Source organism: Lingula anatina, chromosome 5 (genome assembly GCF_051362555.1).
Source record: "Lingula anatina isolate TDL-2025a chromosome 5, LinAna3.0, whole genome shotgun sequence".
NCBI lineage: Eukaryota > Metazoa > Brachiopoda > Lingulata > Lingulida > Lingulidae > Lingula > Lingula anatina.
The window spans coordinates 1,368,357-1,393,800 of NC_141771.1; the positions used below are offsets into that span (position 1 = coordinate 1,368,357).

General features: G+C 38.5%; 1 long non-coding RNA gene across 3 annotated transcripts; it reads right to left on the bottom strand.

Annotated features, from left to right (window-relative positions):
* Nucleotides 1-734: 734 nt before the first annotated feature.
* On the bottom strand, nt 735-25,311 carry LOC106164167 (uncharacterized). 3 transcript variants are annotated; one of them, XR_015334604.1, is made up of 3 exons: nt 25,262-25,311; nt 1,443-1,524; nt 735-948 (listed from the first exon to the last, which is right to left on the bottom strand). It is a non-coding gene; the product is annotated as an uncharacterized LOC106164167 (long non-coding RNA). The 3 variants fall into 3 exon arrangements; XR_015334602.1 differs by lacking the exon at nt 25,262-25,311 and adding an exon at nt 8,726-8,901 and having other exon boundaries at nt 1,443-1,607; XR_015334603.1 differs by lacking the exon at nt 25,262-25,311 and adding an exon at nt 2,204-2,381 and having other exon boundaries at nt 1,443-1,607.
* Between the last annotated feature and the right edge of the window lie 133 nt (nt 25,312-25,444).

Here is a 25,444-nt window from a genome sequence, read left to right on the forward strand (position 1 = left end):
AATAATTAATTCATACATGATCTCTTAACGTGCTCGTACTATCGTTAAAATATAACTTTCTTTTAACTTTTACAAGCACTCAGAATAAAATCAGTTAAGGTGATTTTTTAATAAAAACACATTCGAGTGTCTCTGTATTTCACCAGGCCATGGCAAAACTTAGAAGCTTGATATTTCAGTTAAGAAAAATAAGCCTATTCTGTTTTACATACATTTGTATGTAAATATACAAGGCCTTCAGTGGGTCTCTTTGATGCCAAAACAATTATTTATAGAGTCCTTATTTCAAAAACTCTGGCATTTACAATGTGTACTTCAAAGAGGGAGGTTCTGTTTCTGATGAGGAACGTTGCCACGAGAAAAGGGCCCACGCTGACATGGCATGTGTTGGCATATTTTAAATAAATAGTATACAACAGTTCTGTTGACGAAAGTGGTTGCCTAAAGTGGTTGTCAATTAAACCTTATGAAACCCCTGTTTTTTGTCATTGGCATCAACATGTCTTTAAAACACGGCTGAACCATGTTGCAGATACATGTTTAATCGCGAGATATGCAAAAGAAACAACAGACACGATGATGACACATTTCTGTGGATTTCGATGATGAGCTTATAAATATGATCCCTGTATATGTGACCTTTTAAATAAAGATTCTCTTTTAAAAAAACGCTTATAATTCCCATGGACATTTACAATTTATATTGGTTAAAAAAGATTAAAAACAAAATGACATCTTCATCACATATTTTATTGCATAAGCGTTGAAAAAGTTCATACATGTAATACAGAACATGTTTCCAAATTGCACCGGTCTATTTATGGGCAAAAGCAGTAAAGATATTTAGAATGATATGAGCAAGGATCTGTTTGGTATGGGTCACGTGGTTGATGTCGTCATATCCGGCTGTGCACACTGCAGAATAAAGGTTATGCGCAGCATCAGTTTCTGTAATATAAAAAAATGATTGATAATGTCATTTAGACACGGTACGGGTCACGGTTGCTATTAAAAACGGACCAATGCATGACTTAATGAATAGACAATTGTCTAAAGTCTCTTCCTTCAGATCAATACAGTTCAATGCTTTTAACCCTTTGTTGTACTTATTGGCGGAGACTATCAAGACTGAAAAAGGAGGCTGTGTCGACACCTGTCAACTTGGAGCTTTTACAAGATTGGTGGAACACATTTGGACCTTGACTCGAGCACAATTCAGATAAATGATACAGAATAGGTCGGTTCGGTTTTAACAATTGAACGACCAAGTTATGTCATATTTACAGATTGTTAATTAAAACTCGTTTATCATCCTTTTTTATTTTCTGACTAGTTTTAACTAGCCATTAGGAAACATGTAGTAAGCTGAAGTTTACATGTATTAAGCTGAATTATACAATCGCGAACAAACTGTAAAATAAGATAGTAAAACGAAATCTTACCACAAAAATCCCCATGGGGTAATTGATCCCTTCTTTCCTCCGTATTGAGGCTTTCCGTATCCAGCACCTTTGTATCCATAGCCTACATATCCGTACCCTTGGTCATTATTCATGTAGCTGCTGTAGCCATTTCCATATCCGCCGGGTTGATATCCATAGTGAGTCCTTTAACAAAATAAAAAAGACATATAACTTATCAATTTCATTGGGATAAAACTATCAATATCAAAGAAGAAAACGTCGCCTGTCAGTCTGCCAGTCTTCAGTGGCACTCCGCTTATTAGACGTGCAGTAAAGGCTTTCTCTATAAAATGATCATTTCTTCGCTTGTTTTGTCTCGATTCTCGAGCACTGAACAACATGAAACCACAACAGTAACTTGGTTCTAAACAAAGGTTAGCTAGGCAATTTCTACAGCCATATATTAAAAGAAAACAGACTGTCCGGATCAACCCCTTTTTAAATTCCAATTGCACTGTTAGATGAATTGAATGTTAATAAGATTAAATCACGAAACAAACAATGATACCGTAGTAAACCTCTTTCTCTCTCTCACTCTCTCTCTGTCACACACACACACACATACACACACACATACACACATACACGCATACACACGTACACATACTAACACACACACATACACGCACACACACACTAACACCCACACACCCACACACACATACACGCACACACACACACACTAACACACACACACGCATACACAACTAACACACACACACACACACACACACACACACCTTTTACTCCCAGAGTCCCAATAATTGGCGGCTGTCACGGCCACGAGAGCAGCGAGTAGAATCAGCTTCATCATCTTGGCGGAAAAAGAACTGTCGTCTGCTAACTGTTGAAGAGTGACTTGGAGCTTGATTAAAGTCGAAGTCTGTCAAAACTGGACCAAGTCAATCTTTTTATACCGCCCTGAAGCACAAAACGGTTTGGTACTTATTATATTTGCAAGCCAGTATTTTGCCTTAAGCTATTTGTGACAAATGTCTGGATGTTAATTAGATATAAGACACATACGGAATAATCATGTTCGCAACCCATAATCAAACTGCCGAATTTAATTATCCCTATTTTTAAGCAGTCAGTGCTTATTACAATGGAAAAAATCAAGAGAGAAATGAAGACTAAGATAGAAACATGCCAAAATTGCTCTTAGCAGTTATGCTTTACTCCTTTTTCGTTATTGTAAAATACGGCAATCAAAAATTTAATTTAAAAGTAATATTTTGTCGGTCTTTAAATTATGACAGAGTTGATAAAGAGTTGATAAAGTTGATAAATTAAAGTAATGATGTTTTAAACTCAGAACCATGTAACAAACCCGCGTATCCATGACATTCATCTAGCAAATGATAAACCGCAATTTCTGCCGATAGATGAATAATACCAATAATGGAAATCGAGAAAAACACCAATTTGTCTCCTCGTTACAACGATGGCAAGACTATATTATTAATTCTGGTGAGAAGTTACAACAGGTTAGGACACTATATTTTACTACCTTTTCATTAGATAAAAATTCCCTGCCTCGGGTGGATTTAAAAGAACTTTTATGTTACAGACTTACATAACAGGGTTGGTGCCAATAAGATGTGCATGTCTGCTTTAAGGCATACTAGTACCTGAACTTGATGGGTAAGTGTGGTGACTTCAATCAGTCTCTCTCTCTCTCTCTCTCTCTTTCTCTGTCTCTCACATACACATACAAACACACACACACACTCACACTTAGATAAGACACCATCGGCAAGAAATATAATTTTTCAAGAGATCGGTAAACTTTCTGAAATCTTCATACATGTCTTAAAATGCAAAGAGACCTCCGAAATCCCCACTTAAGTCACCGCTGCATACCTTAGTTGTCCTTCTACGAATTCTAAAGAAATTTGAGAAGGAAACAAAATGTGTCCAGACGCCGCGTTACTTAATTGTTACAAGAAAAGGAGACTTCCAATAACATACTGTCAAAGAAGAAGCAGTTGAGTGGTAATTTCCCATAGGTCTCAGAAAAGAGACTATTTTACTTTATCAAACACATCTACATGTTTTTTCATAAGCAACTGATAGTAACGAACCTGTGTATTCATTTCAAGAAGCTAATGAACTTGATGTATGCTGCTTAATCAACAATACCCAATGAAAATTACGAAAAAAATAACTTGTCTGTCTTCTCATTACATAGGTTGCAAGTCATTCAGGTCAGAGAACAACACATTTTACGAGTTTTCCATTAGATAAAAAGTGCTTGGGGTAAACTGAAAAGACTTTGTTTATTGCAGCACTACAATTTATGGCAGACGATAGGCGTAACCGGGTTGGCATCAATTATATGTAATTGTAAGCTTCAAGGCGGTACGTGAATTGGATGGAAAAGATTGGTACAAATGTAGTTCAAGCGGACGCCTCCAAAATCTCTCTCTCTCTCTCTCTCTCTCTCTCTCTCTCACACATACAAACACGCACACACACACAGGGACGTATAAAAAAGTTCATATTGTCAGGAATGTTTTTTTAATGCAGTGTATTATGCAATCCTCATTCCAAGCATATGAGATAAAAATAAAACCAAAAAACAAAAGGGACATTTTTATAGCCGATACTTTATTCCCATATGTGTGAAAGATGGGCTGGTATGCGATTTAGGTTCATTCACCTCTACTAGTTTATTAAATCATTGCCTATGTGGAAATGGAACATAGCCGCATTTATTTGATAATGAAGTATCGAAAACACACAAAAACACGCACTGAGAGAGAGAGTGTGTGTGTTTGTGCGTTTGGGAGAGAGAGAGAGAGAGAGAGAGGGAGGTAGGGAGGGAGGGGAGAGAAAGAGGATTGACTTGCATGTGTTATAACAATTCCATCATCACAAAAATTAGGTGGAAAAACGTTTCTATCTTCAGTTGTATAAAATGCATTAACAGTTATTCTTAATTAGCAGAGTCTTTAATGCATGCTGTGCTTTAATTTGACTAGGTGGCAAGTCACTCAGGTCAGGACACTTTTACGAGTGTTCCATTAGATAAAAAGTGCTTGGGGTAAACTTAAAAGACTTTGTTTATTGCAGCACTACAATTTATGACAGATGATAGGCGTAACCGTGTTGGCATCAATTATATGTTATTGGAAGCTTCAAGGCGGTAAATGAATTGGATGGGAAATTGGTACAAATGTAGTTGAGCCGAACGCTTCCGAAATCCCTCTCTCTCTCTCTCTCTCTCTCTCTCTCTCTCTCTCACACACACACACTAGGAGGGGAAAAAACGCCCATATTGTCAGGAAGGAATTTTTTAATGCAGTTAATGCAGTGTATTATGCAATCCTCATTCCAAGCATATAAGATGTAAATAAACCAAACAAAACAATGGGACATTTTCTTCATAGCCACATACTAAAGTAAGCTCGATACATGCAAACTTTAATTCATTCATGATAGTTTATTCCCATGTGTGTAAAATATTGGGCTGGTACAAATGTATGCAATTTAGATACGTTCACCTCAACTAGTTTATTAAAGCATTGCCTATGTGGAGATGGAACATAGCCGCATTTATTTGATAATGAACTCTCGCAAAACCCGCAAAAACACACACTGAGAGAGTGTCTATCTTCAGGTGTATACATTGTATTAACACTTATTTTTAATTAGCAGATTCAAGGCGTTCTATGCTTTACTTTGACTGAGGCGTTATTTAACGACTCTCCCCTCCTTCAAGATGGGTCCAGCGCTCCCGCTGACTACACGTGAATTGGGCGTCCGCCAGTAGTCATTCTTTCATGAATTGAATCACTGGGAGCGCTGGACTATGTGTACAACTTTTTTCCATCTGATTAATGTACCACTTTGAAGCTTACAAGTACATATGACGCGAACCCGATTATGTCCATTATAGCCATCAAAGTGTTTTCATTGTACCCCAGACGCTTCTTATCTAATGAAACACCCGTAAATATGTCTTGCCCTCACCTGTCGTAACTTCTGAATCAATGAGTGACTTGCCAACTTTGTGATGGGCAGACAAACTGGTGACATTTTTTTAGAGTTTTTCATTTGGTGTACAGGTAGTTAATTTAACAGCCTTAGTAGATAAGTAGGTATTTTGGAGGTTTCCTTGCATTTGAATGAGAGCTTCAGAGAGCTACCTTAGGTTCTAGATTCCAGTATTGTCAGCTCGATCTTGATTTCATATGTAACCCATATCAGAAATACTGACTCTAGCCACTACCGACAGATTGGGGGGGGGGTCGGCAAAATTTTGCCTGGGGCGCTTTCATATTTGGAAGTCACATGTCTCGTACGTCACAGATATGCCCCGCCTGGAGCTGCCTTCCCCGCCTTGAGCTGACGTCATATCTTGCAGACGAGACAAAGAAGCAAAGTGGCTGACGTGGAGTTTGAAGTTTGAACTGAGATATCTTGCATTCTTAAATCAGTGCCACAACAAAAGCACCCTTCTGCTTTAAAAACTGATTTTGGGTACAGCCACTGCGTATTCCTTATAGTGGTTTCGGACATACAGTGTACAGTAGCTGTCAAACTTTGCACACGGCAAGCATGTCTATTGTGTTTATATCTTCAGGAGCAAATGTTTTTTGATAAGCAAAACAATACCACAACATCTAGTGTCTCATTTTCTTCTAAAAAAAAGATATTATTAATTTTTCAATTCAAATCTTAAATACAGTAAATAAAATTAAATAAAAGAAAATTAAACATGCTTTACGTTTGATTTTAGACTTATGACATTCAAATGCAGATTCACTGCGGAGTAATTCCTTTAACTGACGGTACTCGAAATTACCGCTGTTCGTCAGGACCACTATAAAGCTCCCGATGCAAAGGTGTGAATTGAGCAAGCAAGCTTTTTAGTACCCTGACAATCAGGCACAGAAAGCTCATCCATCTGTTGAAAAATTATATTCCTCGCCGATGATTTGGACGGCATGTCTTATCTGAGTGTATGTATGTGTATAAGAGAGAAAGAGATAAATAAAGAGAGAGAGAGAGAGAGAGAGAGAGAGAGAGAGAGAGAGATTGCAGATTCTACACTTGTCCATCAGATTCAGGTACCAGTTTACCTTAAAGCTGAAACGCACATTTTACTGTCACCAACCCCAGGCCTACCCAACTACCAGACTCGGCACCTACGGATCCAGAATAAACCAGTATATCAGACCACACTACCCGTTTTCAAGGTGTGTGTCAGATCGCATTACAGAGTATCAGCCACCACACCGATTTTGCCTGGTGCACTATGTGATAGCCATAATCCTAAGCGGGGTTGGAAAGTAGTGCATCTCATCTAGATTCATGCGCTGCTGCAATTTTCCCTGTTTATGCTAAAAATCTGACAATACCGCAATTTTTTAACATAAAATTTAGGTTCGAACATAGCCAAAGATGTTATGTAAATAAGAACTTGCAAACTTATATATTAATTTAGAAAAGTATACCTAATTTTGATAGCGGAAGCAAATTATGCGATTTTTTCACCGACTACCGTCTGTCGCCATGTTGTTGTATTCATACGACTCCTACTTGACGAAAACGAGGCGCGATACCCGGATGACAGGTATGCCTACAAAATTTGTGATGGGGTATGATACTCCGTAATGCGATCTGACACACACCTTGAAAACGGGTAGTGTGGTCTGATATACCGGTTTATTCTGGATCCGTAGGTGCCGAGTCTGGTAGTTGAGTAGGCCTGAACCCTGTTATGTAATTCCATCAGCTGTAACGAACAAGTCTTTTAAATCTTCCCAAGGCAGGAAATTCTTATCTAATGGAACGGTCGTAAAAACGTAATGCCCTAACCTATTATAACTTCTACCCAGAATTAATAATAAGGTTAGACTTACCATAGTTGTAACAAGTAGACAAACTGATGTTTTTTTTTTCGATGTTCCGTTTTGGTATTATTCATCTATAAGTACAAATTGTGATTCATCATTTGACTGTCATGGATACGCGGGTTTGTTGCACGGTATTGTGTTAAAAGTATTAAAAAAATGAACGAATAAAAAAATGCTTTGTCTTACCTTTGTCATAATTCATTTATTCCGTATGTGTCTCATTTCTAATTAACCATCATGACGTGACGAGTATCTTAAGGCAAATACTGACTTGCAAAATATAATAATCACCAAATCGTTTTGTGTTTCGGGTCGGTATATTGCCTTGGTCCAGTTTTGACAGACTTCGACTTATTCAAGCTCCAAGTCATACTCTGCCATTTAGCAGACGACACCTCTTTTCGGCCAAGATGGTGAAACTGATTCTACTTGCTGCTCTCCTGGCCGTAGCCGCTGTCCAACTTTGGAATGATACTGACGAAAGGAGAGAGAGAGAGAGAGAGAGAGAGAGATTACTTTTTAAAGTCTTGCTTTCTTAACTAGACCAATGCAAATCGTTGAATAAGAAGGCAATTTATGCAAAGAATCAGTTTTCTTTCATATACATATATTGCTGTCAAATGGTGATTTTATCCTCACTGCTACCCAGCTGAGTGATGATCTCAGTGCCATACATTAATACTCAGAATATAGGCAATAATTTAAGCTGTGAATATATCTACAGTGTAGTGCAAATTAACCTTTGGCCCTGGTATGTGGGATCTTAATAGCCAAGGTTGAGAGAGAGAGATACAACTGAAGGGTCCATACTTGTTGTGGATTCAGCTGCAACAGACCGTTCATCTTATGAAGCATTTAGAGTTAGTAAACAATCTGGACGACCATGCATTTTTACTTTATTGTTCTGGGAATTATCTTTGTCTTGTTCGAAGTTTCGATTTGATTTTCATGTTCTTTTTTAATATTATGTGACTTGGATACTATGGGACTTAACGTAACTTTTCAATTTCATTGGGATAAAATTACCAATATGAAAGAAGAAAACGTCGCCTGTCAGTCTGCCAGTCTTCAGTGGCACTCTGCTTATTAGACGTGCAGTAAAGGCTGAGCGTATCATTTTCTGTATAAAATGATCATTTCTTCGCATGCTTTGTCTCGATTCTCGAGCGCTGAACAAAATGAAACCACAACAGTAACTTCCTTATAAACAAAAGTAAGGTGAAAGTAGACTGTCCGGATCAATTCTTCTTGTTTTTATTTCTAATTAAATTGCACTATTAGATGAATTGAGTATTGGTAAGAGTAAATCACAAAACAATAAACAACTACTCGCTAGTAAACCTCTTTCTCTCACACACACTCAAACACACGCACACATACACACGTACATTAACAGACCTTTTACTCCCAGAGTCCCACCTAGGGGCTGCTGCTGCCAAAGCCACGAGGGCAGCGAGTAGAATCAGCTTCATCATTTCGGCGGCAAAAGAGGTGTCGTCTACTAACTGTTGAAGTGTGACTTGGAGCTTGACTGAAGTCAAAGTCTGTCAAAACTGGACCAAGGCAACGGTTTTATACCGTCCCCACACATAACGGATTCGTAATCATTATAGTTTTGGAAGCCAGTATTTTGCCTTTAGATATTTGCGACGAAGGTCGGGAAGGTTAATTTAATATGAGACGCATAAGGAATAAATCATCATTTTGGCAACACATCATCAAACTGACAAAATTAAATCTCCCGATTTTTAAAAAGCTAGGAAAGAAATGAAGACTAAGGAAGAAACACGCCCACACTGGTTAAGCTTTCGGAAATCCTCATGCATGTCTTAAAATGCAAAGAGACCTCCAAATGTCCCACTAATGTCACCGCTGCATACCTTAGATATTCTTCTACAATGTTTTAAGAAATTTGATAAGAAAAGAAAATGTTCCCAAAAGCCTCCTTACTCCATTGTTACAAGAAAAGGAGACTTCAAAAAAAAAATGGTGTCAATTAAAGAAGAAGCAGTTTAGTGGAAATTTTTCAATTGGTCTCAAAAAAGAGACTTATTTACTTTAGCAAACAGATTTACATTTTTTGTCATAAGCAACCAATAGTAACGAGCCATTTGAAGCACCTAATGAACTAATGCAAGGTTCTAAATATACAATACCCAATAAAAATAACGAAAAAATATCTCTTGTCTGTCTTTTTATCACAAAGTTGGCAAGTCACTTAAGTCAGGGCACGACGATTTTTACGAGTACAGTATTTCATTAGATAAAAAGTGATTGGAGTAATTAAGATGGAAAGACCTTGTTTATTTCAGCAGTATGGTAGATAACAGACGTAACTGGGTTGGCGTCAATTATATGACATTGTACTTGTTAGCTTCCAGGTGGTACGTGAATAGGATGGAAAAGAGTAGTAAAACTGTAGCTGCATTGAACGCCTCCGAAATCTTACTCTCTCTCTCTCTCTCTCTCTCTCTCTCTCTCTCACATGGACCTAAAAACGCTCATATTGTGCTTTATGTAATCCTCATTCCAAGCATATTAGATAAAAATAAAACCAAACAAACAAAAGGGACACTTTCTTCATAGCCACATGCCAAAGTGAACTTGGTGCATGCAGATTTCAATTCATTCATGAAACGTACTAGTATATATCTATATGTGTTCTTTTAGGTCACATATATACTCAGTCTGCTGGTGACCAGTTAATTTAGGGATTCCTATGCGGAAAAGGACGATAGCTTTTATTAGATTATGAACCCTCTAAAAAAACACACACACACATATACAGAGAGAGAGAGAGAGAGAGAGAGAGAAGACACAAAGAGAGAGAGAGAGAAGACACAAAGAGTGAGAGAGAGAGAGAGAGAGAGAGAGATAAGATACAAAGAGAGAGAGAGAGAGAGATAAGATACAAAGAGAGAGAGAGTGAGAGAGAGAGAGAGAGAGAGAGAGGAAGGGCAAGAGAGGGGAATAGAGAGGATTGACTTGCATGCATTACAACATTTCCATTATTTCTTTAATGAATAGAATTTCAATGATATAAGTCCCTGTAAAAATATGTTATGCTAATTTACCGTCGTCTGTTGTCTTACTAAGGGAAAAGGTGATGATCTTGTCTGCATATAATGTCACTGTGACTCATTAAAAATTCTCTAAAGTATAACGAAGCTTCATGTTAACATTAAGCGTATGTACGGGTGTCATTTTCTTTGGGCAGTACAGCAAATATAAATGTTATTTTTATTGTTAATGTTCTAATAATCAGACGTTACACTTGGTATGGGATTGATTTATAGCTTTAGAGCAAGCTAGTTAAAGTTTGTTAATACAAAGAAAACGACGAAGTGGTGCACCTGCTATTAAGCCTGAGCTTAAATATGAATCCAAGAGAGTGAGAGAGAGAGAGAGATAGAGAGAGAGAGATGGGGATTGAAAGAGAGAGAGAGAGAGATACGGGAGACAGGGATAATTTCATCACGCCTAGTCCAGCAGCTAGCCACTACTACTGTTAACTTTACATGATCTCATTAAGACGGTATACAAGAATAAATTAATTGAAAACCAAATTATTGAAAAATATAAAGAATAATCGGGTAATGGCAAGTGAGTTTAACATTCATTTTATGTTAATGAGCAACAGTGTGTGTGTGTGTGTGTGTGTGTGTGAGAGAGAGAGAGAGAGAGAGAGAGAGAGAGAGATTCGGAAGGCGCGCGCACTAACAATATTTGTTCTTATCAGTCAGACTCACAAAGCAGTATGCCTTGTGGCTGATAAGTACACTATGGCCGCAACCTTCACATCCATTATTTAGCAGTGACATGTAATCTACTGGTCTTTTCTACATACTAAAGACACTTCTTATAAAACCAAACAAAGTGTAGGATCATAACCTGTTGTTACTACCGTGAGGCTCAAAGTTTTAAATTTTTTTAGTATGTTTTACCTTTACTGAATTTGATAAGCACAAACATTAAAACAAATCAAGGGAATTATTTTGGACAATCTGACGATACTTGGTAATTGAAACCAAAGTGATAATAGATTTCATGTGTGTCCTATTTAGCCACCTCTACCTTTACAAATATTTTAAGGCAAAATATTCGGTTCCAAAATGTAATAATTACGCATACGTTTTGTTTTGGCACATTGTAAAATAGCTGCCTTGGTTCAGTTTTGACATACTCCGACGTCAGTCAAGATCCGAGTCACAAAATCACCGATTGCCACAAGGTACTTCCCATATTGCTTCCGAGCACACCAGTCACAATCTATCACCAAATACCTCCCACATTGCTTCCGAGCACACCAATCACAATCTATCACCAAATACTTCCCACATTGCATCCGAGCACACCAGTCACAATCTATCACCAAATACTAATAATAATAATAATAATAATAATAATAAGATTCTTATATGGCGCCTTACATTCTATCTCAAGGCGCCTTACAATAATGGCTAATATACTAAAATCATTAAAATGACTACAATATTTTAATCATAAACTCTCATTGGAAACCATTTAAAATTTACACTACTAAAAATCAATCCTATTAAAAAAAAAAAAAAAAAAAAAAAAAAAAAAAAAAAAAAAAAAAACATATATATATTAAAACAAAATCTAAGAGATATAGACAGAATTAAAAAAGTGGGTCTTTAAAAGAGATTTAAAATTGTCAAAGTCTTCTGTTTTCCTAATAAAATTTGGTAGACCATTCCACACTCTTGGGGCGTAGATTATAAAAGCACGATCTCCATAACTTTTTAGGCACCCCTTCTCTAAAACAGAATGTTCTAAAATAAAATCATTCTCAGTATTAAAACGTGTGGACCGCCGTGGTAAGTTAAAACAGATAAGATCAGATAAATATAATGGTCCTTGTGAATGGATCGCCTTAAAAATAATACAGAGTACTTTAAAATCAATCCTCTGCTTCACAGGCAGCCAGTGTAATTCTTTCAGAATGGGAGTGATATGGTGTGTACTATTGTACTTAATTTGACAAACCAGTCTTGCAGCTGAGTTTTGAATAACTTGTAACTTTTTAATCTGATAGTCACAAATACCAAAGAGGAGACTATTGCAGTAATCTAATCTTGATGATATAAATGCATGTACTAATTTTTCAGTGGTTTTGTTATCTAACACTTTCCTTATTTTTCCAATGCGCCATAGTGCATAAGATGCTGATTTACACACTTCAGATACACGCTTGCCCATAGTGCCATTTTCATCGAGGGTAACTCCCAGATCTTTTACAGAACTAGATGGTTTTATAAGAACATCTCCTATGCAAATGTTGGCATTTGCTACATTTTTTCTATTTGCCTTGAACCTTGATGTAAACCATATCAACTCAGTTTTACTATCATTTAAAGCCAACATGTTCACTTTCATCCATTCTCGAATCTCTGCAAGACAAGTCTCCATAGAAGTGATTGTTGCAGACTGGCTGCTCTTGCATGTAATATATACTTGTGTGTCATCTGCAAAAATAACAGTGTTCAGACCATGCTTTAGTATGATATCTTCTACAGGTAACATGTATAATGAGAATAGGATCGGACCTAAAACAGACCCTTGTGGGACACCGTACTCCAAGTTAACTGGCTGAGATAAAACCGACTCTATTGAAACCCTTTGTGTTCTGTTTTTCAGGTAAGAGGTAAACCAACTAAGTGCAAGTCCATTCACTCTAAAACGATGCTGCAACCTGTGAAGAAGAATATTATGATCTATGGTATCGAAAGCCGCTGAAAGGTCTAGAAGAACTAAAATGACATCTCTTTGTTTATCCAGGGCAAGCATTATGTCGTTGTGGACTCGAAGTAGAGCTGTCTCAGTGCTGTGGCCTTCTCTATAGGCAGACTGGAATTTTCCAAAGAGTTTATTTTCAGATAGATAGCTGCTTAGTTGGGAACATGCCATTTTTTCAAGAAATTTACCTAAAAAGGGTAGATTTGATATTGGTCTATAGTTTTTCAGGACATTTTTACACAGCCCTTGCTTTTTAAGTAATGGTCTAACAATTGCAGTTTTGCAGTTTGATGGAAAGATACCTGTTGAGAAAGACAGATTTACTAATCTCAAGAGAACTGGAGATAACACACTAATACACTCTTTCACTATATATGTTGGCATGGGATCCAGAGCACAAAACTTAGAATTCATCCCCTTTATAACAGAGATAATATCCTTCTCTGAGACCGGTAGGAAATTGCTCAGTTGGGCCCCACCACCCTGACTGGCACACCTGTCTTGAAATTCACTTGGTAATGGATCTGATTCTGAGGATCCTGTGGTAGCATTTTGAGTTAAGTCCTTACGAATATCCTTGATCCGGTTTGTGAAGAAATCTGCAAAAACTTGAGGAAGTGTTGACATTTCCATGTCAGGAAGCACACTTAGCTGGCTTGACTTAGATTCTGAAATCTTGTCCACAATCCTAAAGAGTTCCCTTTGATCAGCACCTTCAATACAGGTCCGATGGTATACAGTTTTTTGCTTTTCAAGGAGGGTGTGATAGTTAGCTCTGGCAGTTTTGAATAATTCCCGGTGTATTTCCAATTTTGAGTTGCACCACTGACGTTCAAGCTTCCTGATCTTTTTCCTTTCTTCGCTGAGTTCAGATGTAAACCATTCAGCCCTCTGTTTCACCAACTTGACTCTGGTCTGCATTGGTGCAATATCTTCCATGATCTTGGATATAGACGTATTATACAGATCTACTAAGGTACTTGGATCTGTGGTCTGTTCTGCATCCTCAAAAACATGTTTAAACGCATCATTTAGGATTACTGGATCAAGTTTCGAGATATCTCTACGTTGGATGACTCTTTTTGAAGGTTCCGGGCGTACAAGGTCTGCCACGAAGTGGATTGCAGCATGGTCTGAAGGAAGGCTGTAGTCTAAAGTGAAACTTTGAAGGCAGGAGTCCGTGCGAGTCAGTACTAAGTCTAGGATATGACCCTTTGAGTGGGTGGCTGTTCTGATGTGTTGAGTCAAACCCATTGATTCAATCAGGTCCTTAAACCTCCTAACATCGCTGCATATCTCGTTATCCATGTGGATATTAAAATCTCCAGCTATTACCAGGCGACCTGGAGAGAACAGAGCGCCTTCTAAAAGCTTGGAAAATTCGTCTACGAAGCTAGATACGGTGTACTTGTGCTTCTTTGAGTAGGGTGGACGGTATATCAGAATCAAATGCAGCATATCTTTCCGGGTGGAGACATTCACATCAAGGAATTCAAAAGATTTAAACTCTGACGCTTTGTTTTTTACAACTTTCATGTTGGACCGTGTCATAATGGCAATGCCACCACCTTTCCGGTGAATCCTAGGTCAGTGATGAATTGTATAGCCACTGAAGGAGGAGTTAAAGTCAGCATCAAAGAAATTGCAGTTTTTACTATTTATCCATGTTTCTGTTAGCATGAAAATGTCTGTATTATGCTGGTCTATAGAGTCACACAAATGGGGCACCTTGTCAACCACGGATCTGGCATTCCAAAGAGACATTTTGATGTTATTTCCCAGATGATATGAAGATACACATTTTATGGTACACAAAGTTTTTGGTCTCTTCTCTGTGAAAGTTTTCACTGCCCTGTTAAATTTGTTGATAATGACAGGTAATTGTCTCTGCTTATCACTGCCTGCCCTGCAGCCCCTGTGTGTTGGTAATACAGGGCTTATACCACTTGTTCTTATTGTCCTGAAAAGCCCCCTGGGCAATACCACATTACTGGCAGTAACTTTCCTACCAATTTCATGCAGTCTGTTCATTGAGTATCTCATCTTGAGTTGTTGTCACGGTAGTGCTGAAATATCCAGGTGGTCCTTGCTATATATTTGTATGCAACAATCTCAGAAAGGCTTGGAAAAATACTACCCACATTGCTTCCGAGCACACCAGTCACAATCTATCACCAATTACTACCCACAATGCTTCCGGCCACACCAGTCACAGTCTATCACCAAATACTACCCACAATGCTTCCCAGCACAACAGTCACAATCTATCACCAATTACTACCTACAATGCTTCCGAGCACAACAGTCACAATCTATCGCCAATTACTACCCTCAATGCTTCCGAGCACAGCAGTCACAATCTATCACCAAATATTACCCACATTGCTTCCGAGCACAACAGTCACAATCTATCACCAAATATTACCCACATTGCTTCCAAGCACACCAGTCACAATCTATCACCAAATATTATCCACATTGCTTCCGAGCACACCAGTCACAATCTATCAACAAATAGTACCCACATTGCTACCGATCACACTAGTCACAATCTATCACCAAATACTACCATGTGTTTATAAAGAGTATCAGGCATGCTCTAGGCGCTTCCTTTGCATAACGCTGATGATTGAGATACAGTAAACTACATCAAAATACATAACTAGAAAAGCACTAAGAGAGCTAACGCAGACCTACGCAAAGGAAACTTATACAAAACGGCATAGAAGTATATTCTTTTTTCTTGTTATTTGGAGGGAACTTTGGGTGTTTTATTGTTATTGGTAGGTTTTCAATACCACATGTAAAGTTTACTTTCTTCAGAATCAGAGTTTCTTGGAGAATCTTGTAAGAAAGTATATATAGACAATTGCAAAGGCATTCACTGTGTCTTCCATGACGTAGGTCATAACGCCAAATATTGGTGCCATTATTAATTAAGCGTCAGTTTATATTGGTGCCATTATTAATTAAGCGTCAGTTTGAATAATGCTTTGTCTTCTAAGAAATACATTTAGTCGTGGTGATTTCTGGTAATTAAATAATTAATTCATATTAAATAATTCATTCATATGTTCTCTTAACGTGCTTGTACTATCGGTAAAATATAACTTTCTTTTAACTTTTACAAGTACTCAGAATAAAATCTGAGTTTTTAAATAAAAACACATTCGAGTGTTTCTGTATTTCGCCATGCCATGAAGCTTGGTATTTTAGTTAAGAAAAATAAGCCTTTCCTGTCTTACATATGTAAATACAAGGCCTTCAGTGGGTCTCGTTGATGCGGAAACAGTTATTTATAGAGTCCTTATTTCAAAAACTCTTGCATTTACAATGTGTACTTCAAAGAGGGAGGTTCAGTTTCCGATGAGGAACGTTGCCACAAGAAAAGGGACAACATTTCATTTTGGATTTCTATGATGGGGTTTTAAATATGATCCCTGTATATGTGAACTTTTAAATAAATAAATACACGCTTATAAAAAACAAAAACGCTTATAATTCCCATGGATATTTTCAATCTATATTGGTTAAAAGAGATTATAAACAAAATGACAGCTTCATCACATATTTTATTGTATAAGCGATGAAAAGTTTCATATATGTAATACAGAATATGTTTCCAAATCGCACCGGTCTATTTATGGGCAAAAGCAGTAAAGATATTTAGAATGATATGAGCAAGGAACTGTTTGTTATGGGTCACGTGGTTGATGTCGTCATATCCGGCTGTGCTCACTGCAGAATAAAGGTTATCCGCATCATCAGTTTCTGAAATATAAAGAAATGTTTGATAATGACTTTTACTTACTGCACGGGTCACGGCAGTTATTAAAAACGTACCAATGCATGACTTGATGAATAGACAATTGTCTGAAGTCTCTGTAGCCACTTGCAATACTCACACACAACAACAACAGCTTTGCGTCGTTTTTACTGATTTATTAAACCGTCAACTGAAAAAATAATTGAAATAAAATAAGAAAATCATCTCATATTCTTGCCCTAGTTCTTTTATATAATGCTATTAAGTCGCTTAAATAACATCTTTACTTAACAGTTGCATGTTATCCTATCTTTATCTCCAAAATATAAGTAACTCTTACCGACTTTGGGCTATTCTAGTGTAATGCAAGCGACTGGGTTCTAAATGATTGTGTAGTAAATCTCATCTGGCGCAACTAACACAATGAAAAAATACGCTTTTAAAAATAACATTGATTACGAACATAAAACAAACAATCTTTAACTCGCAACTAGTACAGCTACATTCTCGTTTCTAAACAATACACTACACTTAACTGAACTTTCTTTACTCCAATACTGAAAGGCACAGTGATTGTGTTACATGTACTGTGCATTGTACATCAGACCGGCATTTCTAACGCTACTCAAAGTTGCAGTTTACAATGGAAAACTAATTTTATCTTCTCGCAATTATCTTTAAAAGAACTTTCATTACTTAAAAATTAATTGCTAACCTTATGGGCCAGATTCCTGTTACAAGAACACTTGTAATTACGGCTGTCTCAGCATCTTATATCAGCCGATCTCATTCCACGTGGAATCACATTCTATCCCATCATTATCATAAGCGCGCTAAAAACAATTGTTACTCAACACCGATGCGACAAACAAGTGAGTAGCGCGTCCAAAGTAAAGAAATAAGATTTATCTATAAAACACTGCTCTGGCAGTAACACTCCCCAGCCAAAATATAATTGATTTTCTATACAAACAAACAAAACTAACTTACACATGAAACAATGTAACCGGTAAACTGTAACTATTAACTCACTATACAATAGCTTTGGTACTCCCAAATACCATTAGATCTTCACTTATAAGTTCTTGAACATCATGTATCACAAAACCATACTCGAACCTTATTCTATGGAAAACTTTCAACTTATCCCCTTCTAACAACAAAACTAGTTTATGGATTGGACGTTCTAATATAGTAGACGTAGAGGAGGGGATGCCTTTGGCAGAAAGATCAGGATTCCCCAAAAGAATCTTCACTCTGCGAACTAATCCATCCTCATCTATGCTCGCCTCTGTCACTCTGGCAAGTCGCCAGTCTCCTCTGTATAATCCTTCATCTTTGAGCAAAACAATGTCTCCCACTCCTAGGTTTCTTCGTTTCCCATTCCACTTTGTTCGTTGTTGCAGATTAAGAAGGTATTCCTTCCTCCAGCGACTCCAGAAATTATCCGCTAACACTTGTACTTGGCGCCATCTTTGCCTTGCATACAGGTGCTCAAGTCCAAACTCTCCCAATGGCAATATTACCTTTGGCTTCATTGTCAACAAATGGTTCGCAGTAAGTGATTCTGGACCAAGTGGATCATGTAGGTTCTGTACGGTCAAAGGTCGACAGTTAATAATGGCCATGACTTCATATAGGAAGGTTCTTAAGGTGGTTGTGTCAATACGAGAACCATGTTGCTCCAACATTGCTGCTAGTATACTTCTGATGGTTCTGATGTGTCGCTCCCACACACCTCCCATATGGCTTGAGTGTGGGCTGTTAAACACAAAATCACACTTGTTCTCAATCATAAATTTCTTCAACTTGTCATTTTTGACCTCTTCAAGTGATTTATCTAAAAGCACTCTTGCTCCGATAAAATTTGATCCCTGATCACATCTGATTTGCCGTATGGGACCCCTCAAAGCTATCACACATCTTAAAGCATTTATGAAACTATCTGTCGTCATGTCATCCAGGCATTCGATGTGTACTGCTCTTGACGTCATGCAGGTCACTATCAATCCATATCGCTTAACTTCATGGCGACCTTCTTTCACAGAGAAGGGGCCAAAGCAATCAATGCCGCAGTAACTGAATGGGGGTGAAGGTTCTGTTCGATCCCTTGGTAAATCTGACATCCTCTGTTCTTCACTTTTGCCCCTGTTTTTTCTACAGGTTACGCATCTGTGTATTGCAGAAGCAACCGTCTTGCCTATACCAATGATATAGTACCCTTGGCAACGTATCTCATTCAGAGTAAAACCTCTTCCCTGGTGGGCTACCTTCTGATGGCAATGACGCACAATTAGGTCTACAATATGTCCTGACTTTGGCAAAATTACAGGGTGTTGTACTTCGTAAGACAGTGAGGATCGTGTCAGACGTCCTCCTACTCGCAGGGTTCCTTCTTCGTCAATATAAGGATCCAGCTTGGAGAGAGGGTTTTTCTTCGGAAGCGATCCATCTTTGATTTGCCTAATTTCATCTTGGAACCGTTCAGCCTGAAGCAGCTTAAGAATAGTAAGTTCTGCCTTTCGTCGGTCAGCAGACAATGATGAACCCATTTTGAGTAGACGTTTTCTAATGGTTGTCACTGCTGTAATGGCATTGGTCCAGGATGAAAATCTATTGAACTTCTGTGTAAATGTTCCTGCTTTTTCTGTAGTCTCCACTGCATTTACTGTTGCTTTCTTCAACTCTGGATCATTTGGATCAACCTCTGGATTTTCTTCTACCATGCTTAGAACTGGGTTTCTCAGGAATTCTGGGCCTTTAAACCAATTTGATGCCATCAGTTCCTCTGGATACAGCCCTCTAGAAGCATGGTCGGCCGGGTTATCATTGGTTGGCACGTAGTGCCACTGACTAGGGTCAGAAGCGTTTTGAATCGTCTGAATCCTGTTGGCCACGAAGACATGAAATCTTCTTACATTGTTCTTCAAATATCCTAGCACTATCTTGGAGTCTGTCCAGAAATACTCCTTGAGGTTTTCATAGGTAATTTCAGACTTCAGCAGAGTACTCATCTTGATCGACATTGTGGCTGCTGTAAGCTCTAATCTCGGAATTGTAGTAATCTTGAGTGGCGCGACTCGAGATTTGCCCAACACGATACAGCAGTGGCACTCGTTTTTGTTATTCACTACTCGAAGGTAGGAGCATTGGCCATATCCTCTGGTACTTGCATCCGAAAAGTGGTGTATCTCTGCTGTGACAATTTTTCCAAAGTCTTGGGGAATATAGCATCTTGATAAATGAATTTCCGCTAGCTTTGGCAATTCACGCAGCCATTTCTCCCATCTTGGTCTGAGTTCTTCTGATATTGGATCATCCCAGCTGGCTTTGGACGCACACATCTCCTGCAGTATCTGTTTGCCTAATAGGATAAATGGTGCTATACAACCCAAGGGATCATAGACAGAGGCAACAGTCGAAAGAATTCCTCTTCTAGTCATCGGTCTTTCATTCAGTGTTAACTGAAAGCTGAGCTGGTCGCTATGGGTATCTCACTGAATTCCCAATACTCTCTCTGTGGCAGGTAAAGGCAAATCAACAGTGGTGCTCTGTGCCCCTCTTTCTGATACGGGTATACTCTCCAAAACTTCTTGGTTGTTGCTAATAAACTTGTGAAGTCTTATATTTGCTTTCTGAAATAGCTGACGTACGCCTTCAATAAGCTGCTTTGCCTCCTCAGCAGAATCAATGCTTAATAACAAGTCATCTACGTAAAGGCAATTACCAGCTACCCAGCAAACCTTCTCATCAAATTCTTCTCCATGGTCTTCAACCAGTTGTTTCAAAGCAAAGTTAGCACACGCAGGGGAACTGGCAGCTCCAAACAGGTGAACTGTCATCCTAAATAGCTTAGGTGTGCCTTCTTGGTCTCCATCCCACCACAGGAACTGGAAGTAGTTACGATCTCGTGGGTCTACCTTGAACCGATAAAACATTCGTTCTATGTCTCCTACAACAGCTACTGATCCCTCTCTGAATCTCAGGAGACATCCTATCAAACTGTTGGTGAGGTCTGGACCTGAGATGAGGTTCTCATTCAGGTTAATGTTCTTATATCTCGCTGCGCAGTCAAATACTACCCTGAGCTTTCCTTTACGTTTATGGTAAACTCCATGGTGCGGCACGACCCATCTGTGTCCTCCAGCTACATCTTTGTCTGGAACAGGTTCAGCTTCTCCGCTTTCTATCATCGCGTCCATGAACTTCTTATATTCGGCGGCAAATTCTTTGTCTGCAAATTTCTTTCTCAGATGCTCAAGTCTTCTCATGGCCATGGGCATGTTGTCAGGCAACTGTGGGGCATCAGTTCTAAATGGTAGAGGCATGGTATAGAAATTGTCTTGGTCTTGATAGATTGTGTCTTTCATCTTCCTTAAGAACTTCAAGTCATCCTGGGACAAGGAATCTTCTGACTTGTGCTCATCCCTGAAGTCCGCTTCCAGTAACTGAATTATCTCTGGCTCAGTTACTGTCTCTTTAACCTTTGTTCTGTGGACAAAAGTCACTTCTCCTCTATCATCGACTCTCAAATCCTTTTGTATTTCTTTCCTCATCACTCTGTGACTGAGGTGATATTCATCTGTGTCTTCTCGTCTGGTCCTTCCCACGACGCTCCATCCCAGGGGTGTCTGTATTCCATAGGGTTCCTCGTTTGCTCCTACTCTGACACTAAGGGGTACCAATGCACGAGAGCAGTTGTAACCTATAAGTAAACCTGCGTCGCAATTCTGGAGCGGTGCAATTTGGCTCTGTATATTTTGCAGGTGATTCCATCTTCTTGCATCAGATGGTCTAGGTACATGTTTCTTGTTGAATGGTATGTTTTCTCTTGTATAACAGGTTGGTAGTGCTATAGTTTCTGTTAAGTTAAAACCTCTTACAGTCAATCCTGGAACCTTTGAAGTTTTGACTACATAGCTGGAGTTGACTGTTGAAATCCTGATACTTGTAGGTACGCTTTCTGCATTCAGCTTGGCTGCTAACTCTTCGCTAATGAACGTAACATCACTTTGACTATCTAGAAGAGCATATGTCAGGATTTCATTCCTGGAATTTCCTACAGATATATAGACTGGAATTGTCATTGAACTGATAGCTCCCTCTAGGCAAGTACTTGACAATGTTCTTACATGTTGATCTTCTGGGTGTAGGACTTCGTAGTCCCCATGTAGTATGGCAGGGTGTTTACGACCACATCTACTGCATTGTTCCTTCCTTTTACACTCCTTGGCTAAGTGACCGTTTCTAAGGCAGCTTAGGCAAAGACCTCTTTTCTTTATAAACTCCATTCTTTCTTGTGGCGTTTTTCTCTCGAAGTTTCGGCATTCTCTGATGTCGTGTCCTATTTTCTCACAGAATGTACAGGCATTTTTCGTGACAGGAGGCGTTGGTATAGCTTGATCGCTCGTCTTCGTCATAAGGCTGGTGGAAGTGGGGGTTTTCTTGCTAAATGCAGTTTTAGCTGGTCTCATAACAGAGTTGTTTACAATGTCGGATTCCTTTTTTACAAACTCTACAAACCTCTTGAAGCCTGGGAAACCTTGTGATTCTTCGACAATTCAGGCCCATCTTCGTGTGATCCATTCAGGTAGTTTCTGAAGTAACTTCCTATTTTCCCGACAGTCGTCCAGGATCTTCAACTCTCCTACATGATCTGTTGCTGCTAAACACTGCCTGAGAAAATCTGATAGTTTTCTGATCTGTTGCTGCTAAACACTGCCTGAGAAAATCTGATAGTTTTCTAAGTCCCTTACTGTCTCTACTGTTAATCTTGGGCCACTTTTCTAATTTGTCTCTGAAAGCCTCTGCTATCAAAAATTTATCACCATATCTATCTTCAAGTATCTCAAGGGCTTCAATGTAAGCCTCTTCTGAATCTAAGTAAAACAAATGATCCACTGTCTCTTTAGCTTCTCCTCTGAGGTACCTCTTTAGGTAGTACAGCCTCTCACTGGGTGGGATATTTCTGCTTTCTATTAGAGTCTTGAATGCTAGTCGCCATGTTACATATGTTAGATAATTTCCCTCAAATACAGGTGGCTCTGGAATCGGTAATCTACTCAGGCTCAACTTCTCTAAGGCCCTCACAACATCATGGCTATAGCTGCTGTCTGACTCCTTCTTAGTAGTATCTTCACCTCCCATTGCTTTCCTAAAGATTTCTTCCCTTTTCTTGCTTTCATTCAGTTCTGATTCTAACAAGAGCCGCTTTCTTCTCTGCTCTAAACGTATCTGTTGCTCTTCTATTTCTTGCTGCGCTGTAAGGTACTTCAGCCTTTCCTTCAAAGCAACCTGTCTAGCTTCTTCTTCTAACTGTCGCTCCTTAAAAGATACGTTTGAGCCGGCTTGACTGACGGAGTCATCTGGATCTAATTCCTCAATTAGTCTTCTTCTCAAATCATCTTTAGGCGATATGTTTCTGACTGTTACTTCTTGGTCAGTTGGTGTCTGAGAATGAACTGTCCTAGTGCTGGGTAATGTCTTGGTAATGGTACCCTGTAGCTGCATCCATTTTTAATGTCAAGCAGTGAGCAGGTATTCTTAGAAAGGAGGGAGGGGGCAGGTGGTATGGGCAGCGTAACTTATTTGAATTCAAATAAACTTATCTACACTACACAAGACAAGTAAATTTCCAAATGTAGACAGTTTCTCTATAAGTAATAAGCTAGCTAAAACATTTGAACATCAACAGCAAACATGTCAAATTGCCGAGTATCTTAATCTTAACAAACAAATAAATTAATAATCATATGTATATTAAGATAGCCAATAATATATTCAGCTACACTGAGGTCTACTAGTATTTATAGTTATCTGTGGATATGAAATCAAGTGTCAACATATACTCGAGAAAGACTCAATTTCAGCTTTATTGCAAGCTGCGGATTGGATCTTAGCTCAATTTCCTTAATTACAGTCCCACCAGTAACTGCTAGTACTTGACTGGGCCGGGTCATCTAAATTATGGCTGTTGACTGGCTCCAGGCATCTCATATATCTAGAGTTACCACAGGTTGTAAGTAGGTCATAAATTCTGTCTTCTTGGTTCGGTTGTTTGGTACGGGCCGTCTCAGGGCTTTAGTTGTGGACTATTGGTATGGGTCATCTCAAATCCAAGTCGTTGACTGTAGCCACTTGCAATACTCACACACAACAACAACAGCTTTGCGTCGTTTTTACTGATTTATTAAACCGTCAACTGAAAAAATAATTGAAATAAAATAAGAAAATCATCTCATATTCTTGCCCTAGTTCTTTTATATAATGCTATTAAGTCGCTTAAATAACATCTTTACTTAACAGTTGCATGTTATCCTATCTTTATCTCCAAAATATAAGTAACTCTTACCGACTTTGGGCTATTCTAGTGTAATGCAAGCGACTGGGTTCTAAATGATTGTGTAGTAAATCTCATCTGGCGCAACTAACACAATGAAAAAATACGCTTTTAAAAATAACATTGATTACGAACATAAAACAAACAATCTTTAACTCGCAACTAGTACAGCTACATTCTCGTTTCTAAACAATACACTACACTTTACTGAACTTTCTTTACTCCAATACTGAAAGGCACAGTGATTGTGTTACATGTACTGTGCATTGTACATCAGACCGGCATTTCTAACGCTACTCAAAGTTGCAGTTTACAATGGAAAACTAATTTTATCTTCTCGCAATTATCTTTAAAAGAACTTTCATTACTTAAAAATTAATTGCTAACCTTATGGGCCAGATTCCTGTTACAAGAACACTTGTAATTACGGCTGTCTCAGCATCTTATATCAGCCGATCTCATTCCACGTGGAATCACATTCTATCCCATCATTATCATAAGCGCGCTAAAAACAATTGTTACTCAACACCGATGCGACAAACAAGTGAGTAGCGCGTCCAAAGTAAAGAAATAAGATTTATCTATAAAACACTGCTCTGGCAGTAACAGTCTCTCCCTTCAGATCAATGCAGTTCAGTGCTTTTAACCCTCTGTTGTGCTTATTGACGGAGACTATTAAGACTATGAAGGCGGAGACTGTGTCAACACCTATCAAATTGGAGCTTTTTTACAAGATTGGTGGAACACATTTGGATTTTGACTCGAGCACCATTCAGATAAATGATACAGCATAGGCCGGTTTGGTTTAAACACTGGCAGGATCATCGCATGTCATATTTACAGATTGTCAATTAAAACTCGTTCATTATATTTTTTTTCTGACTAGCCTTAACTAGCCATTAGAAATACATGTATTAAGCTGAAGTGTACATGTATTAAGCTGAAGTACACAATCGCGAAAAAAATGTGGTAGTAAAACGACATCTTACCACAAAATTCCCCATGGGCTAATAAATCTGTTCTATGCTCCGTATGGAGGCTTTCTATCGAGTACCTTTGTATCCGTAACCTCCTCCGTTGCTGTTGTATCCGTTCAGGTGATATCCGGTGCGATCACCATATCCGTACCCTTGAAAATTGTAGCTGTTGTCGCCATTTCCACAGCCACCTGTTTGGTCTACAGAGTGAGTCCTTTTACAAAATAAAAAAGACAAATACCTTTTCAATTTCATTGAGATAAAATTAACAAAAT